Source organism: Amphiura filiformis, chromosome 7 (assembly GCF_039555335.1).
Source record: "Amphiura filiformis chromosome 7, Afil_fr2py, whole genome shotgun sequence".
Classification (NCBI taxonomy): domain Eukaryota; kingdom Metazoa; phylum Echinodermata; class Ophiuroidea; order Amphilepidida; family Amphiuridae; genus Amphiura; species Amphiura filiformis.
The window spans coordinates 7,001,960-7,021,431 of NC_092634.1; the positions used below are offsets into that span (position 1 = coordinate 7,001,960).

A 19,472-nucleotide genomic window follows, 5' to 3' on the forward strand; every position below is an offset into this window, starting at 1 on the left:
GTGTTAGTTTATTTACAAGCTGTATGTTTTCATTGTATCATAGAATGAGAGGACCCCCACTTCACGACGCTGCCTGGTATGGACATAAAGAAGCATGTGAAGTGTTGCTGAAAGCTGGCGCAGATGTACACGACAAAGACGAGGCATGTATATCATATATAACCCTAAATGCAATATGTTAAGCATTATGGAATTATATAATTTTGCTTACAATCAGCAAGTAACAATTCATGAATTACATTCCCTATGAGTTATTGTATGTTACTGTCTGTTCAATTAGCTTAGATTTTTGTTTTTTTAATATATTTGAAAAAATAAAAAATTGTGGTGAAAGTCATCACAGAAAAGTGTTAGCACAGCATTGGACTCAACGTGATTTATACTTTTCAAATTCCTAAGTTCAATTTGAAACCCCATTTTTTTTCAATTTTGCTCTTTTCCCGCGATATTTTTTTATAAAAAGCTGTAGAACGTCGGGTACCATAAACTTTTTTGAATCAATCCATTTAGTGCAAAGGGGACGGATGTCATAATAATTAGATGCGCTGAGATAGTATTTAATCGACCAACCGCATGAGGAAGTATTCCCGGGGAAGTATTGCCAGTAAATTCGTGTTGAAAGCTCACTGTTGAAAATTGTTCAACCTTATTATAAAATGTGAAGATGAACTAAGATTTTCAGAGCACATAGGCCAAGCTTATATAAATATAAATACATTCCTTGCGTATTATTGATTGATTAATTGATTGATTGATTGATTGATTGATTGATTGATTGATTGATTGATTGATTGATTGATTGATTGATTGACTGATTAGGCCTATTGTAAAACTACACATTTATTTCCAATTTGTTATTTCGTTTATGTTTGTTGAATACAAACTATGCGAAAGGTATTTGGAAACAAAAGAACCTTTGTACAAGAAAATATTATTTAAAACAATTCTTGTAAAGTCACTGTATCTGAAAATTTCAAGTGAATACTGATATTCTTGGGAAGCATCGAATGATGATATTAAACAAAACTCAATTTAACGTGATTGTATCGATGAAACCAGTTGAAATAAGAGCGAAATCCATAATTTTAATATCATTGTTTAGGAAAAAATAATGCTCGGAATAATGCTATGCGTAGTCGTAATCGCGCATCTTCACGGAGCTTCACCTAACTTCGTGCAACAAAAACCGGTGGACCATCATCACCTAAAGGTATCCAATAACCGGAACGGTATAACAATTGAAATGGCAGTTCTAAGTGTCAGAGCCATTCATACCTATCACCTGTTTTGAACTTTTATTGTATTATAGGTCTCTTGTGGGAAGATTTGTGTTTGTTAATTTCGATAGTGTCTATGCCTAAGTTGAGAATGGACCGTCCCACTCGATTTGTGGAAAGGTTGCGAACCCGATTGGTGGACCCAAGTAACTACCTAAAATGAGGCAAAATTGAAAAGAAATGGGGTTTCAAATTGAACTTTGGAACTTTGAAAAGTATAAAACACGTTGGGTCTAAGGCTGTGCTAACACTTTTATTTGATGACTTTGACCACAATTTTATATTTTTTCAAATATCTTTAAAAAAACAAGAATCTAAGCTAATTGGACAGACAGTAGTTTATTTACAAGCTGTATGTTTTTATTGTGTCATAGTATAAGAGGACCCCACTTCACAACGCCTCCTGTAATGGACATAAAGAAGCATGTGATGTGTTACTGAAAGCTGGTGCAGATGTACATAACAAAGACAAGGCATGTATATCACATATAACCCTAAATAAAGTCTGCGCAAAAAGTAACTCAGCTGTTATAAATACGCATATAGATTCAGAACTAATAATTGTTTTCACAATATTTCAACATAGAGAGAAGGATGATTGATTTACACGCATTTTGATACCCAATTCGTCAAATGTCGTTCAATATTAACAACACAGTAGTGCTTTTACAGATTAAACAGTAGAGGGCATAATTACGAAACTTGTGTAATTTAGCATAGGAGGTATTTTCAGTGACCACTCCCTGAATAACCCAACATTTTTCTCAACAATTTTATTATGATTCAAAAGGATATTATCTACTCTCAAATCTGGTGCAATATGAAACTCATACAACATTCTGGTTTTGAGTTATGGACAAAAACGACATTTTAGAGCCATGATTAAGAAACGTGAGTAATTTAGCATAGGGGGTGTTTCCAATGACCACTCCCTAAATAAACCAAATTCTTTATCAACAATTTTATTATGATTACAAAGCATATAATCCACTCTCAAATCGTGTGCAATTTGAAGCTCATACGACATTCCGTTTTTGAGTTATGAGACAAAAACGAAATTTAGATGAAATATTTTGCATTCGGTAGAGACAATCAACGAAAAAAGTCTTGGAACGCTTGCGTGTAAATAACGGAAAACTGTCACCCCCTTTCCCCCGTGCAATGTTGAGAAATGCCAATGTCTTAAGCGGTTCCCCAATGTGTTCCAACATTGCTTGATGGGGAGAGGGGAAGGGTAAATCATTGTTGTAGATGTCATGTTTCTTCCCAAACACAGTATAGGTCATTTCCATGAACATAAGAAATTCTGCACGGAATTTCGATAGAGTGTGCCAAGCGTTCCAAGGACTTTTTTCGTTGATTGTCTCTAACGATTGCAAAATATTTCATCTAAATTTCGTTTTTGTCTCATAACTCAAAAACGGAATGTCGTATGAGCTTCAAATTGCACACGATTTGAGAGTGGATTATATACTTTTTGCAATCATAATAAAATTGTTGATAAAGAATTTGGTTTATTTAGGGAGTGGTCACCGAAAACACCCCATATGCTAAATTACACAGGTTTCATAATTATGGCTCTAAAATGTCGTTTTTGCCCATAACTCAAAAACAGAATGTTGTATGAGCTTCATATTGCACACGATTTGAGAGGGGATTATATGCTTTGCAATCATAATAAAATTGTTGATAAAGAATTTGGTTTATTTAGGGAGTGGTCACTGAAAACACCCCATATGCTAAATTACACACGTTTCATAATTATGGCTCTAAACTGCTCTAAAATGTCGTTTTTGTCCATAACTCAAAAGTAGAATGTTGTATGAGCTTCATATTGCAAACGATTAGAGAATAGATAATATGCTTTTGAATCATAATCAAATTGTTGATCAAAATATTGACTTATTTAGGGAGTGGTCACTGACAACACCTCCTAAATGACACAAGTTTTGTAATTATGGCCCTCTTCTGTATGATACTGAGTTTTGTCTCATAACTCAAAAACACTACAAATGCATTTTTCGTACAATATCACAATGTTTTGCAGCATGTTTTCCAAAATGTTTTTTTGAATGTTATTAAAACGTTTTGTATCCTTTATGATATAACCTAACGTGTAAAATTTATGTTTTCTCTAAAACTTGTGTTTGCTGAGTATAGGCACATCCGAGCGAATCAGAAAGATTATGATGTAAAAATTTGAAAAAACTCATTTCTGAATATTATTTATATTAAAATACGCTTTTGCGATGAGAAAAAAAACAAGAAAAGAAAAAAGAAAACAACAATTGAATATACTTTAAAAAAAAAAAAGACCACCAATGGGACTCGAACCACATCGGTCAATAGTGCTTGCACGAAAGGTCATAAAGTTGCAGACTTTACATTATGTTAAGCACTGTGGTATTATATTATTTAGCTCACATTCATCAAACAACAATCACACTACCTATGATTTATTGTGTGTTAATTTATTTACAAGCTGTATGTTAAAGCACTATGAAATGATATTATTTAGCTTACATTCATCAAGCAATGATAACATTCCCTATGAGTTATTCATTCAGAACGGTGGTCAACCGACATGACCGATGGCTATTGTTGTAAAAGGCTCACTCAGTCATTTAATGAGGCAATACAAACAATCGAATTTCGTGTTGAAATGAGGAAAATTTTGAGTTACACCTTTTCAATGTAAAATTAATTTTTTCGGCCAAATGAAAAGCAATAAGTTTCATTTTTTCAAATCATGGTGTTAAACTTATGCGTGAAATCATTTAGTGTAAGATTTTCGATATTTATAGGCTTCAACTTGGCCCGCGAGCTTTTTTTTTATCAATCTTTTAGTAATATAGTTCGCTAATGAAGGATTTTCCCAACTTTCTAAATCAACGCGTGAAATCCGAGGCTAGTAGCATTGTGAATCGATTTCCCTGGGATACCGTAAGAAGATTGTGAAAAGCTACAGTGTTGCCAGAACTTCAACATGGCAAAGAAGTTCCCAGGCATGACACTTGACCCAAACACGATGTCAGGCAAGGATCTTTCATCACGTGAGTGATGTTTATTATTATTTTTTTCAAAGCGGTAGTTTTACGTAATTAACGTGTTTCGTTGACCCCAGAAATGTAAATAATATTTAACTTTACCAGAGCACCCAATTGGAGATTTGGGCTACCAAATCGCTGGTTGAGTAATCCTTCTTTCAATGCAAAAAGGACCTGGATGACAACAATGGAAATATCGATTATTTCGAGTATGAAGTAAAAAAGGATGAAATCAAAACGGAAATTCTGACAAAACAATAATATATAAACCCACACGATGTGCCTTACAGAGGTGGGAAATATCTTTCTTTAGCAAACTATATTAGTTTGAAACGCTAAAAATTAATTGGACACGACAAAGACATGGCATGTTCTTTCTTTCTTATTTAGCTTACATTCATCAGGCAATAATTACATTCCCTGTGAGTTATTATATGTTAGTTTTTTTACAAGCGGTATGTTTTCACTGTGTTTTCGCTGCCTATAGTGAACATAAAGACGCATGCGAAGTGTTACTGAAAGATGTACATAACAAAAACAAGGCATGTATATAACCTATAACCCTTAATACAATATGTTATGCACTAAGAAATTATATTATTTAGCTTACATTCATCAAGTAACAATTACAACCCCTATGAGTTATCGTGTGTTGTGTGTTAGTTTATTTACAAGCTGTATGTTTTCATTGTATCATAGAATGAGAGTACCCCACTTCACAAAGCAAACTATATTAGTTTGAAACGCTAAAAAATTAATTCTGAAAAAAGCTCGTGGGCGAAGCTAAGATCTTTAAAAATCAAAAATCTTACACTAAAAGACACAGTTTCACGCCTAATTTGAACACCAGCATGTATTTCCAAGCACTATGTTTTAACTGGGAAAATGGACATAAAGAAGCATGTGAAGTGTTACTGAATGCTGGTGCAGATGTACAAAACAAAACCAAGGCATGTATATCACATATAACCCTTAATACAATATGTTTTGAACTATGAAATTATATTATTTAGCTTAAATTCATCAAGCAACAATTACATTCCCTATGAGTTATTGTGTGTTAGTTTATTTACAAGCTGTATGTTTTCATTGTATCATAATTAGAATGAGAACACTCCACTTCATAACGCTGCCTGGAATGGACATAAAGAAGCATGTGAAGTGTTACTGAAAGCTGGTGCAGATGTACAAAGCAAAACCAAGGCACGTATATCACATATAACCCTTAATGCAATATGTTAAGTACTATGTAATAACATTATTTAGCTTACATTCATCAAGCAATAATTACATTCCCTATTAGTTATTGTGTGTTGTGTGTTAGTTTATTCACAGGCTGTATGTTTTCATTGTATAGGATGAGAGTACCCCACTTCACTGTGCTGCCTATAATGGACATAAAGAAGCATGTGAAGTGTTACTGAAAGCTGGTGCAGATGTACAAAGCAAAACCAAGGCATGTATATCACCTATAACCCTAAATACAATATGTTATGCACTATGAAAGTATACTATTTAGCTTACATTGATCAAGTAACAATTAAATTCCCTATGAGATATTGTGTGGGTGTTATTTTGTTTACAAGCTGTATGTTTTCATGGTATCATTGGTTGAGAATACCTCACTTCATAAAGCTGCCTATAATGGACATAAAGAAGCATGTGAAGTGTTACTGCAAGCTGGTGCAGATGTACAAAGCAATATGTTAAGCACTAATGAATGATATTATTTAGCCTATTTTTTGTTTAAAATCCAAACTCTTTATGAATAACCTTACTGATTATTGCCCACTGCTGCACAAGGCAAGTATCTTTTATCCAATATAAATCCCATTTTATTAACTTATTACATGATTTGTGAATGGATTAAAAAAAATGGGCTGGTTGTGCTAACGAATGGCGGTGTATGTCGACATCCACAAGTAACCATTATTGATATAAGTGATCGTTCACATATACATGTAGAAGATGAATGCCTGTAAGAAATAATGCTGTTGTATTTTCCGTTGCAGGAAGGGAAAAGGCCTATTGATGTGGTGGGACATACTTCACGCTCTTTGCCTCAACACACAATTGATTATCTGAAGCAAATACTACAAGCGGCAATTGACGCTACTCATCATTACCAATAAATTGAACAAGCATTTAAACATTACTGCAACCTTCAAAAATTGAAGCACCATAATTATAATGGGCCGATTGATAATAGATTTTGTTTTTTATAGTGACATTTGTTGTTGTTTGCATGCCTTCAAGAGTGAAACCATATCATAAACAACACCATAGCTTTGCACCCCAGGAAATGTTACTTGTCCCACTTTATAACTGAAATGCACCAAAACCCAGATAAAATTTAATGTACCCATCATACAGCATATATTGTTCAGGGAGAATGTCTGTATTCAATGAAAAGAATTATATTTGCATTTTCATCAGTTATGAAGATACAGCAGCCTTAACCTCGTATTTAAGCTGCAGTAAAATGAAAGGAGTTTGTATTTGAAATTGGAATTTGTAGTTTCCAGTCATACAAAACATGACCAACATCTTTATACCAATAAGTTACAAGAAATGTAAGTCGACCACCACAAATGTTTGCAAACATCAAAAGTTAATGCTAAGGTAATTAATATATTTGATATAATTTAGGAGGTCATTTCAAGGTCAGCAAAAGGTTTGTTTTCGACCGTTACATTCAAAGTACTGCGTATTTTGTGACGAACATATTTTCAATCTTTGACACAGTAAAACGCTACTTTTATACAAGATAATATCACCGAAAGTTTAACATATTTGAATATAAGTCAATTTTCTGGAAAAATAAAAATGTCGAATATTTTTTGAAATATGTTATAAAATATAAATGTAAAAAATTGTGTTTTTAATAACAAAAGTAACAAAAAAAGCACATTTGTGACTCACAATCTTTCTGTGAAGTTATTGTATCCCGTTAACTTTGGTATCAAAATATAGGGAGATAAATCATCTTTTCAATGATACCAATCGTGTCATGATGATCACGTATTGATTATTGAAAGTTCTGACCAAAATATTGCAGTTTGTTAAAGTGGAGATCATTATGGACGTCATCTTGGATGTAGAGGTGACAGAAGTATATATATGAATATATGAATACAAAACCCACCCAAGTCCATACTTTGGCCAAATTGAGTTAAGCATGGGAAATTGTTGCTATACATAGGCCTGTCATATGTATGAAAGAACAACTCAAATTCATCCTCTGTGTCTATTGAGCATGTGAAAAATAGCATGTATGAAAGAACCGCCCAATTCCATGAATTGAGTCTTGTAACACATTGATTGAAATCCAGTATGTATAAAAGTCCACTTGTAACACATTCATTGCTGGAGAGTGACCAAAGTGTGTGGTTTGTATTACGTGGCGGAATGCTTATCAACATTATACATACCTGTGTGCTTTATTTTGTATTATCTTACTAGTGGTAATCTCATTCCAACATTGTTGTCTTTGTATATGATTCAAAAAACCACCCAAGTCCAGAATTTAAAATGAACCCCACGAAGTCCCTGAAATGCTAATCGTCATACCTAATACAGGTTAATCCACTCATTTGCACGTAAAACTTACCATATTGACCAGGTAAATCTAACTAAAGGAATTAAAATGATACACAGGTTTTTCTCTCAAAATCACTTCCCATGGACTTGGGTGGGTTTTGTATTCATGTATTCATATATATATATATATATAAACAAATTCAAAGTATATATATATATGGTCAATTCCAGCGAAAGCTGGACAAAATTCTCTCTATGTTAACTTTCCACTTTAAAATGTCATTAATAAAGGAAATCACGTTATTGATGGAGCATATCATGTCACGTCCAATGTGCTCTCTTTGTGCATATAGGCCTTTACTAGCAAGTCATACCAGGGGACAAGTTATGATAGCTTAAATGAATTGGCGTTACCCACGAATTCAAAGATAAAGCACCATATATGTCATTGAATGTCCTTCAATCAAAATGAAATTATTACCGTTAGAAAGACGTTTGCATGATCTCTCATCATATGTAAAGCGATTGTATTCCACCAAAGTTTGTGGACTCTAGAGGCCATTAAGTCAATTTGGCTAATAATTTTGTTACCCGCATATCAAAAATAAAATGATCGTTCTGAAAAATGTTAAGTGAATATGCCATAAATGACTATATCATGAAACGAAGTTTCGTTCTATAATTCTGAGGTCCAAGTGATTATTTTATGCAAATACGTTTTATCCATAAAATTCCATAAAATCAAATTTGACGTTACCCACGTATCAACTGTTACCCACGAGTCCAGCCAATATAATTGCCATAACTTAAATTAACATTTAATGACTTTGGACACTGAATTTAGTTTGACAAGCGTTAAAATTGTAAATCGTAAAAATACGTTCACCGCTTTAAAAAAGAATCTACGACGGTTTAAACTTTTGTTACCCACGAATCCCGAATAGATGCTAACCTTGAAAAATAAGGAGATTGTTTATTTTAAGTTTAAATCAGCACATATTCAAGCCATGGGTATGCTATAATTTTGACAGTACTTACAGTTTATACACCTAAGAAACGCAAACCCCAAACGGTACTATAGTACTTATAGCTTTACCCACGAATTCGGCGTTACCCACGAATCCAAGGATTTACTCGTAAATTATATGTTTCTTATGCATCTTAACATTTTGAAAACATGCGAAATAGGTTCCAAAACAGTCCTGTTTAATAGCGTCCTCTTGAAGGTATACTGAAGCTGCATCATGAAGTTTTGATTGATTATCCTAAATTACCATTTTTTGGGTTTTTGAAATTGGTTAGAGAAACGGGAATCATTGAAACACAATGGAGGAATAACCGCATGGTGGTTTCCAACCTTCTGTAGTATTTTCTATTTTGCCGCTTACCAATACATACCTTCAAATATGTGTTACCCACGAACATTTTGGTTACCCACGAATCCCTACTTAAATTATAGTTAACAATGTATTGATAGTGTTTTAGTTCATAGGAACTGTCAAACACGAGTTAATAGAATATTGCTGCATGAAAATATGGAATGATTTTTCTAAAATAATAATATAAAACTGTTTGCTCTGTCTATTTGATTTTGGCAACTTCATTATTCTCAAAATTTTTATACCCAAAATGCCATAATGATCCATTCTAAATATTCCATGTAGTCTGTATTTTGATTAAAATTAATTTGAGTACCATTGCAGCCTGAATTATTGACATACGGAAAAGTATTTTTTACTTTTATTAAAAAAAATTAATAGGAATCGCTATATTCCAGACGCTGTTACCCACGAATCCATCCGAGATCCTCATCCTGCGACGAGATACAAAATCTAACTTTATAATTTATATGAAGCATTTATTCTAATCTTTCGAAATAATACAGTAATGTTAAATGACAGCCACTTTGGAAAGAGTTCGAAGAATTGACACAACCTTAACTGTACACCTGGTTCTTTCTTAAAATTTGTAATAACCAAAATATTTCTTTGTAGATACATGTAATAAAATTCTATTTTACGTTCAAAGTCTTCACCGATTTCTAGTGTATATGAGTCACACATAAAATATTGAAAGATATTAAAGAAAGTGAAATGTTATGGCGTACAACAGGTGAAAAATGCTTGAATTCGTGGGTAACATGCATATGCGCATTTAACACTTTATTTGGGCTAGCAAGAAAAGTTATTTTTCAATCAGATGGCACTTCCACCTGATGATTCACTAGACATGATCGTCTCATTTGATAAGTCCAGAATTTAAAAGGAAAACATTTTCAAAATGGCCCCAGAGAGAATTTTGGCCCGCTTTGGCTGGAATTGACCATATATAATTGCGCAAGAATTCATCAAGCAATTACTGTGTTATATGCATTAAGGAAGAGAATATACGAGGTATACTTAGTTTGTACGCAGAGTGCAATGAGACTCAACAAATAAGTACGTTTTTGAGGTTTGGCTCTTTTGATTAAAGAGTAATGTATGAATGGGTAATCTATAGGCACATTCTCTGATAAAGCGTTCAAAATGCCAAATATGTGTCGCCCATAGTTTTAAGTCGTATTCACACTTGTTTCGTAGGAAAGAAATAACTTTTATTAATATAACTTATACGTAGGAGTTGCTTTCTAAAATATGTGGGGCTAGAGGTTGTAACATGCCTAGAAAGTATAAAACAATAAATAACAATGATTATGCATATCCATTGTTTTCCTCCATGTCGCCAGCCAATGTGCGTTCCGTATAATGTGTCTCTGCCTGCTAAACATGCGCGCATATAATGGATTATGGGTCCTTTTCATTAGCTGGTATAATGCCCTAATTATAAAGTATAAAACATCACAACACAGGTTATTAAATTTTCCCAACAGGTCTTAGAGACTATGTCGCCAATATTGTTCACAGATACGTTACCATATTTCTAATGGATAACAATCTGTGAATTTTGGCTAGATGAATGTTCGCATATGTGACGGATCAGGCAGGCTCCATTGTTATGTTATATAATGTGGTACATAACACAATGGTTTCAAAGTAAAAAAAATCAGGTCTATTAATGGCAAAAAGTCCTGACGTTACGTTCATGTCGTCACAGATACGTTACCTAAATTCTACTCCCCTCGGAAAAAACGCTGTGATAAATGAAGCCAAATACCATACCAGATTCTAGTATATTGGGTGATGACCGATCAAATATGGGTATTAAGTCAGTAAGTTTTTATACTTGCACGATTAAGACAAAGGTAGGAAAGGGCTTCACAGATACGTTACCACTGATACGTTACCGCCTATACCTACAAGTAATATTGCTCAAAAATGAAGTTTTGTTGAAAAATCACCCATGCATTGTTTTGTGTTCTGAAACTATTAAAGTTTAAGATTCTGAATGATTTTCATGAATTCTTCGTGGTTGGCATTTTGTCATTCCTGAGACCAAACTTGAACACTTTATCGGAGAATGGGCCAACGCTTCAAAGCATTACGGTTTCAGAAAACCTTGTACATACTGAAGATATTTATTGAAAGTTGGTAAACCATTTTTGATATGGTGGACACTATTTTACAATAAAATTTTATATACAACATTGCTATAAGATTTTGCTGACGATAGTTATTCTTAAACGATTTCGTACTCATACATAAGGTATTACAACGTAGGCCTGATCTAAATGAAGGACCATGTGAAATCTGTTGTTAAAACAGTTTCATTTGAGGAACATCTATAGAATCAGGAGATATATCACGGTTGAAAGCTGCCACCACCTGGTTCGTTCGCTTATCCTATCCCGCCTGGATTATGCGAACTCACTGTTGTTTGGAATTTCAGCTAAGGACAGAAAAAAGCTGCAAGTACTGCAAAAAAGGGCAGCTCGAGTCATTTTTAGATGCAATAGACTTCAGTCCTTAGCACCCCTGCGGAGAGAATTACATTGGTTGCCTGTTAATGAGAGGGTTATCTTCAAAGTGCTGCTTTTGACCTTCAAAGGTATCAACAATCTCGCACCTGGTTACCTGTCCTCATTACTCATTCAGTACAGACCAAGCAGGGAAAATTTGCGCTCCAGTAGTAATTTTCAACTTCAAGTTTCTCGTACTCGACTGTCAATAGGGACCACGCCTTCAATGTTGCTGCCCCACGCCTTTGGAACTTGCTCCCCTCCATATCCGCCTTTCACCCTCAGTCAATATTTTCAAGAAATTTTTAAAAACTCACCTTTTTCCATCTCAATAATGTTTTGTTCCTTATATGCATCCTTGGTATTTGCCTACATTTATTTTATCATTATATTTGCTTTGGGTTTTTTTAAATTGTACTATTTTAATCATGTTAATAGGGTCTATTGATGATTTATCGTGTTGCTTTTTAATAATTATTGTTGTACATGTAAGTGATAATTATTTTTGCTGTATAATTTTATATTATTGTGTTTTTAACCATGTTATTTGCTCTTGTACAGCGCTGTGGTAATTTTTGATATAGCGCTCAATAAATGATGTGATATATATATGGTCAATTCCAGCGAAAGCGGGACAAAATTCTCTCTATGTTAACTTTCCACTTTAAAATGTCATTAATAAAGGAAATCACGTTATTGATGGAGCATGTCATGTCACGTCCAATGTGCTCTCTTTGTGCATATAGGCCTTTACTAGCAAGTCATACCAGGGGACAAGTTATGATAGCTTAAATGAATTGGCGTTACCCACGAATTCAAAGATAAAGCACCATACATGTCATTGAATGTCCTTCAATCAAAATGAAATTATTACCGTTAGAAAGACGTTTGCATGATCTCTCATCATACGTAAAACGATTGAATTCCACCAAAGTTTGTGGACTCTAGAAGCCATTAAGTCAATTTGGCTAATAATTTTGTTACCCGCGTATCAAAAATAAAATGATCGTTCTGAAAATGTTAAGTGAATATGCCATAAATGACTATATCATGAAACGAAGTTTCGTTCTATAATTCTGAGGTCCAAGTGATTATTTATGCAAATACGTTTTACCCATAAAATTCCATAAAATCAAACTTGATGTTACCCACGTATCAACTGTTACCCACGAGTCCAGCAAATATAATTGCCATAACTTAGATTAACATTGAATGACTTTGGACACTGAATTTAGTTTGACAAGCGCTTAAAATTGTAAATCGTAAAAATACGTTCACCGCTTTAAAAAGAATCTACGACGGCTTAAACTTTTGTTACCCACGAATCCCGAATAGATGCTAACCTTGAAAAATAAGGAGATTGTTTATTTTAAGTTTAAATCAGCACATATTCAAGCCATGGGTATGCTATAATTTTGACAGTACTTACAGTTTATACACCTAAGAAACGCAAACCCCAAACGGTACTATAGTACTTATAGCTTTACCAACGAATTCGGCGTTACCCACGAATCCAAGGATTTACTGGTAAATTATATGTTTCTTATGCATCTTAACATTTTGAAAACATGCGAAATAGGTTCCAAACCAGTCCTGTTTAATAGCGTCCTCTTGAAGGTATACTGAAGCTGCATCATGAAGTTTTGATTGATTATCCTAAATTACCATTTTTTGGGTAAATGCAATTGGTTAGAGAAACGGGAATCATTGAAACACAATGGAGGAATAACCGCATGGTGGTTTCCAACCTTCTGTAATATTTTCTATTTTGCCGCTTACCAATACATACCTTCAAATATGTGTTACCCACGAACATTTTGGTTACCCACGAATCCCTACTTAAATTATAGTTAACAATGTATTGATAGTGTTTTAGTTCATAGGAACTGTCAAGCACGAGTTAATAGAATATTGCTGCATGAAAATATGGAATGATTTTACTAAAATAATAATATAAAACTGTTTGCTCTGTCTATTTGAATTTGGCAACTTCATTATTCTCAAAATTTTTATACCCAAAATGCCATAATGATCCATTCTAAATATTCCATGTAGACTGTATTTTGATTAAAATTCATTTTAGTGCCATTGCAGCCTGAATTATTGACATACGGAAAAGTATTTTTTATTTTATTAAAATTTTTTAATAGGAATTGCTATTTTCCAGACGCTGTTACCCACGAATCCATCCGAGATCCTCATCCTGCGACGAGATACAAAATCTAACTTTATATTTATATGAAGCATTTATTCTAATCTTTCGAAATAATACAGTAATGTTAAATGACAGCCACTTTGGAAAGAGTTCGAAGAATTGACACAATCTTAACTGTACACCTGGTTCTTTCTTAAAATTTGTAATAACCAAAATATTTCTTTGTAGATATATGTAATAAAATTCTATTTTACGTTCAAAGTCTTCACCGATTTCTAGTGTATATGAGTCACACATAAAATATTGAAAGATATTAAAGAAAGTGAAATTTTATGGCGTACAACAGGTGAAAAATGCTTGAATTCGTGGGTAACATGCATATGCGCATTTAACACTTTATTTGGTCTAGCAAGAAAAGTTAGTTTTCAATCCGATGGCACTTCCACCTGATGATTCACTAGACATGATCGTCTCATTTGATAAGTCTAGAATTGAAAAGGAAAACATTTTCAAAATGGCCCCCAGAGAGAATTTTGGCCCGCTTTGGCTGGAATTGACCATATATGTAAATATCAGATTTGTACCATAACAGACTCTGGGATTTATTTTCATATCAAAGTTTCAAAATCTTTCAAATCTATTTCCTCAACAGATTGATTTTGATTTAAACTTTTGATCCAAACACAAGGAATTAATTCCTACCTCGGAATTTTCAGATGGTACTCCATCTTTTATCAGCGAGTGAGTGACTGTATTAGGTCGTGATACCTTTGACCTCATAACAGACTCGTAGACTCCTGAGAGTTTGAACCGGCCCCGTCTTTGTTGAGAGATAGTTGGTTGGCTTTGATGTGAACTGCTTCCTTGACTCCACGTTGGAACCACCTGCTGTCCCCATCGAGTATGTGAACTTTATCCAAGTCCACAAAATGTCCAGGAGACTCGATGTGGATGTGGTTTGAAACCTCTGATGCTGTACTGCCTATGTTCCTGAAACCGTGTTTTTTAAGGAGCGTGTGACGAAATCAGAGGTCAAAGAGCACGACACATGTAAACAACGTCAACAGCGTAAATTTGCTCGTCTCGTGGAGAAGAAAGAACAACAGGAAAAACGCAAATTTAACAACAATATTGCCGCGGATTGCATCTCGAAATGGGTTGAGAACTGTTCCCAACGTATTCTGAGTGATCCAGAATTACATGTTCTTGCTCGCGGTTTGAACTTCGCTGTCACTGAGGAGGAAGTTCCAGTAGTGGAATTCATCACCGCTACAGAGTCTGCATGTCGGAATTTACCAGAGACTCAAGCGAATGAATTGCGTTCCAAAGTTGTAAAATCTCGTTAGTAAACCAAAGAAAATTGATTCTAACATCAGTAAAGACGAAAGGAAAGCGCTTCAGGACCTAAGGAAAGATCAGTCTATTCGTATTTTACCTGCCGATAAAGGCCGTTTGTGTGTGATTTTGGACACCACTGAATATCACCAAAAGTGTGAAGCTTTGCTTGGGGATACAAACGGGATCCTACCCCCAGATACAAGAACAATCTTGTGTCAGTACTGCAGGACATTGACAATGAAGGTGCCACAGGGTCGAGTATCGGAAGTTGTACCCAACTGCTGAAAATTTTTTATGGTCTACCTAAGGTGCAGAAACCGAACACTCATTTGCGCCCACTAGTCAGCTGCATTGGCTCCATCACCTATAATTGTTCCAAATTAGTTGCGGAAATTTTATCACCTCTTGTCGGAAAAACCAAACACCACATTTCCAATTCGCAGCAATTTGTCGAACTTATTAAAGATCAAAGAGTAGAGGAGGATGAAGAACTAAGATCGTATGACGTAAGTGCTTTATTCACGACCGTCCCGGTTGACAAAGCAATTCGGATTGTACGCTCCCGTCTAGAACAGGATAGCGCCCTCGGCGATAGAACTGAATTGTCACCTGACCAGATAGTTAGACTCTGTGAAGCTTGTCTTAAACAGTATTTTGTCTACAATGGAGAGTATTACGAACAGTTACATGGTGCGGCTATGGGCCTTCCACTTTCTCCGATACTATGTGACATTTACATGGAAGATCTTGAACAGAGAGCTATATTGAGGCAGCGCCCCACCCTCCTCTGTGGTGGTTTCGCTATGTAGATGACACCCATTGTAAACTTAAGAAGTGTCACTCTCAAGAATTCACTGACCATCTCAATTCGCTGGATAAGGTCATTCAATTTACCACCGAAGGAGAAGAGAATAACTCGCTTGCCTTTCTAGATACGCTCACCGTTATTCAACCAGACAGATCCACCAAAGTAACCATCTATCGCAAGAGTACACACACGGATCAATATCTGAATTTCGCCTCGAATCACCCTATTGATCACAAACTTGGAGTCATCCGAACCTTGTACCGTAGGGCTGATACTGTAGTCACTAACCACCAGGATCGCGAGGACGATAAACCTCGTGTTAACAATGCTCTAGCAAAATGTGGATATCCCAAATGGGCACTGGATAAAGCGAATCAACCAAAAGCTCACAAAACGCGTGACGTGGGCGATAAACGCCCTAATAAAGGCCACGTAGTGCTACCCTACATCAAAGGCACCTCTGAAGCTATTAGAAGGACATTTAGCAATTACGGTGTCAGCGTGTTCTTCAAACCAACTCGCACACTAAGACAAATCCTAGTGTCACCAAAGGACAAGACAGTAAAGAAAGACATTACAGGTCCGGTATATTACATCCCATGCCAGGGCAAAACTGTAACCGGACAGTGCAAAGAATCCTATATTGGTGAAACTGAACGCTCCTTAAAAACACGGTTTCAGGAACATAGGAGGCCCAGCAGTACAGCATCAGAGGTCTCAAACCATATCCACATCGAGTCTCCTGTACATTTTGTGGACTTGGATAAAGTTCACATACTCGATAGGGACAGCAGGTGGTTCCAACGTGGAGTCAAGGAAGCAGTTCACATCAAAGCCAACCAATCATATCTCAACAAAGACGGGGCCGGTTCAAACTCTCAGGAGTCTACGAGTCTGTTATCAGGTCAAAGGTCAAAAAGATCACGACCTGATACAGTCACTCACTCGCTGATGAAAGATGGAGTACCATCTGAAAATTCCGAGGTAGGAATTAATTCCTTGTGTTTGGATCAAAAGTCAAAATCATAATTTATACCAACACAGATGAACTTTCTTGAACCCTCAACAGATTGTTGTGGTATAAATTATGATGGCCAAAAGTGAGATTTTACCATTTTTCGTTATTATTTCATAACTATCATTATTAACAAAATTCGGTGCATCGCTGTAAAAAATATCTTTAGAACAGAATGTCGGATTCACATGAAACCTTCGAACCCGTGACTTCAATAGCTATAGGGTACAAGTCAGCGCCTTCACCTAAGACCCATTAAAGGGATATGCAGCATTTTGCTGTCACCTACACATTTTTGCCGGTGTGTTGCAAATTTATCATGGTTGCAACGGTTACCTGCAGTAACACATACACTGCAAAAAAGGGAGCAATCATCCGCCGTTATAACATCAATTACCACCTTTACGCGGATGATGTGCAACTTTATATTGAATTTGACCCTAAAATTCCGGGTGATGCTGCTGTTGCAGCTTTTAAGCTCCAGGCTGGTATTGCAGAACTTAAGAAATGGATGAGCACTAACAAGCTGCAGCTAAACGAAAGTAAAACAGAGTTCATGGTGTTAGCTTCAAAACACAATCTGAAAGACCTTTCTACTGTCACTTTGTATATGGATAACACCACCATTATCCCTTCAACTGTCATTAAGAACCTCGGTGTCAAGTTTGAGTCTGACATGTCAATGACTGCTCAGGTTGCTTCCATATCTAGCTCCACTAACTATCATCTCCGCAATATCAACAGAATCCGTCGTGTCATTGACAAAGACACTTGCGAGCAAGCAGTCCGAGCGCTAATAACATCCAGATTGGACTACTGCAACTCTCTGCTTATTAACATCACAGCCAAAGACATACAGAAGCTTCAAAAGATCCAGAACCGCTCTGCACGTCTCATTTTCCGGGCAAGCAGACGTGAGAACACTTCTCCTCTGATTCAAGAGCTGCACTGGTTGCCAGTCAAACAGCGAATCATCTTTAAGACCCTTCTGCTTGCTTACAAGTGCCTGCACAATCAAGCCCCCATTTACCTCATTGAACTCCTTCACATTTACATCCCGTCTGTCAACCTGCGTTCCGGGCACGACCAACCTCGCCTTGTTGTCAACAGAACTCTCACTACTCAAGATGATCGCGCTTTCACAAATGCTGCCCCAATGTTATGGAACACTTTACCAAATGTCATCAGAAACTCTATCACAGTTGCGTCTTTCAAGAGCCAAACAAAAACTCATTTATTCCCGGACTAATTTCTTCCCCCATGTTTCATGCTGCTTTGTTTATTTGTTTAAAAATTAGTAATGTAAGATGTGTAGTTTAAGATATTTTTTTCTGTAAAGCGCCGAGGTCGTGTTTTGCTCATGTTACGGCGCTATATAAAAGCTGCTTGTTGTTGTTGTTGTTGTGCGAAATTTTGCCAAAAACATGCATTCCTTAAATTCCAAACTGCCCAACCTTCGTTTCATCCAACTCACCAATCATTTTCCAACGTTAGGCTTTGATCATGTTAGAAATATTAGCCAAAAGTTAGCCATATGGCCCTCCGATTGATACCTCTGTAGGTATGACTCTCTACAACGAGCGATGGCGTAACTACGGGGGGGGGGCAACAGGGCATTTCAGCACAAAATCAATTTAAAGAACATTTTAAGACCGATATTCAACTTCTAGTAACAAAAATAAATTAGTTGTACGGTAGGCCTGCCTTATTTGTCCAAAATTTTGCGCGCTCCGCACTCGTCTAAAATATTTTCGGGGGGGGGGGATAGGGCACTAATTTTGTTTCTTGCCCCGGGCGCAACCAACCCTAGTTACGCCACTGACAACGAGACCGACACCTTAACGTTCACGCCAAAGGCCTGACTCTTGGGGTTCGTATATCCAATTACAAATGAATTATTGAGAGCGGAGATGTGAATTTAATCCACAGATATTGTCAATAAAATTCAGGGTTTTTCTTATGGGTATCTGCTGCTGTTAATGCTACTACTGTTACTTACTATTTTGTTCAAGCAATTTCCGCAGTAGAGAGGTTGCAATCTATTCAAAATCTCGTCACAGGATTGATTCTGAATAGATTACACGGGCGTTCGATACGTACGTTTGGAAATAGCAATCTCTCTATTATTACAACTACTACGAACTTTATCTTCTGTGCAAGAGCGACACACAATGATTTTAAAATTTAGTAGTTGATCTTAAAATAAGGAGGGCGCAGTTTTATACTGGCACGATTAGCCAGCCAGTTTACGGATGCATTTAAAGAAATCTTAACGTACACCAGTGGTATACCTTATTTGCTGCATTCGCGCCCTCATAATATTACTCCAGATTTAATGGTGAATGTACTCAGATTTTTGTTGGCAGCAATAGTTTCTTTCACATGCGAGGCAGATTA

General features: G+C 35.8%; 1 long non-coding RNA gene across 1 annotated transcript; it reads left to right on the forward strand.

Moving 5' to 3' along the window:
• Positions 1–47: 47 nt before the first annotated feature.
• Positions 48–6,450, forward strand: LOC140156688 (uncharacterized). The gene is made up of 5 exons (XR_011859579.1): positions 48–143; positions 1,652–1,750; positions 5,429–5,527; positions 5,682–5,784; positions 6,341–6,450. It is a non-coding gene; the product is annotated as an uncharacterized lncRNA (long non-coding RNA).
• Positions 6,451–19,472: the final 13,022 nt, after the last annotated feature.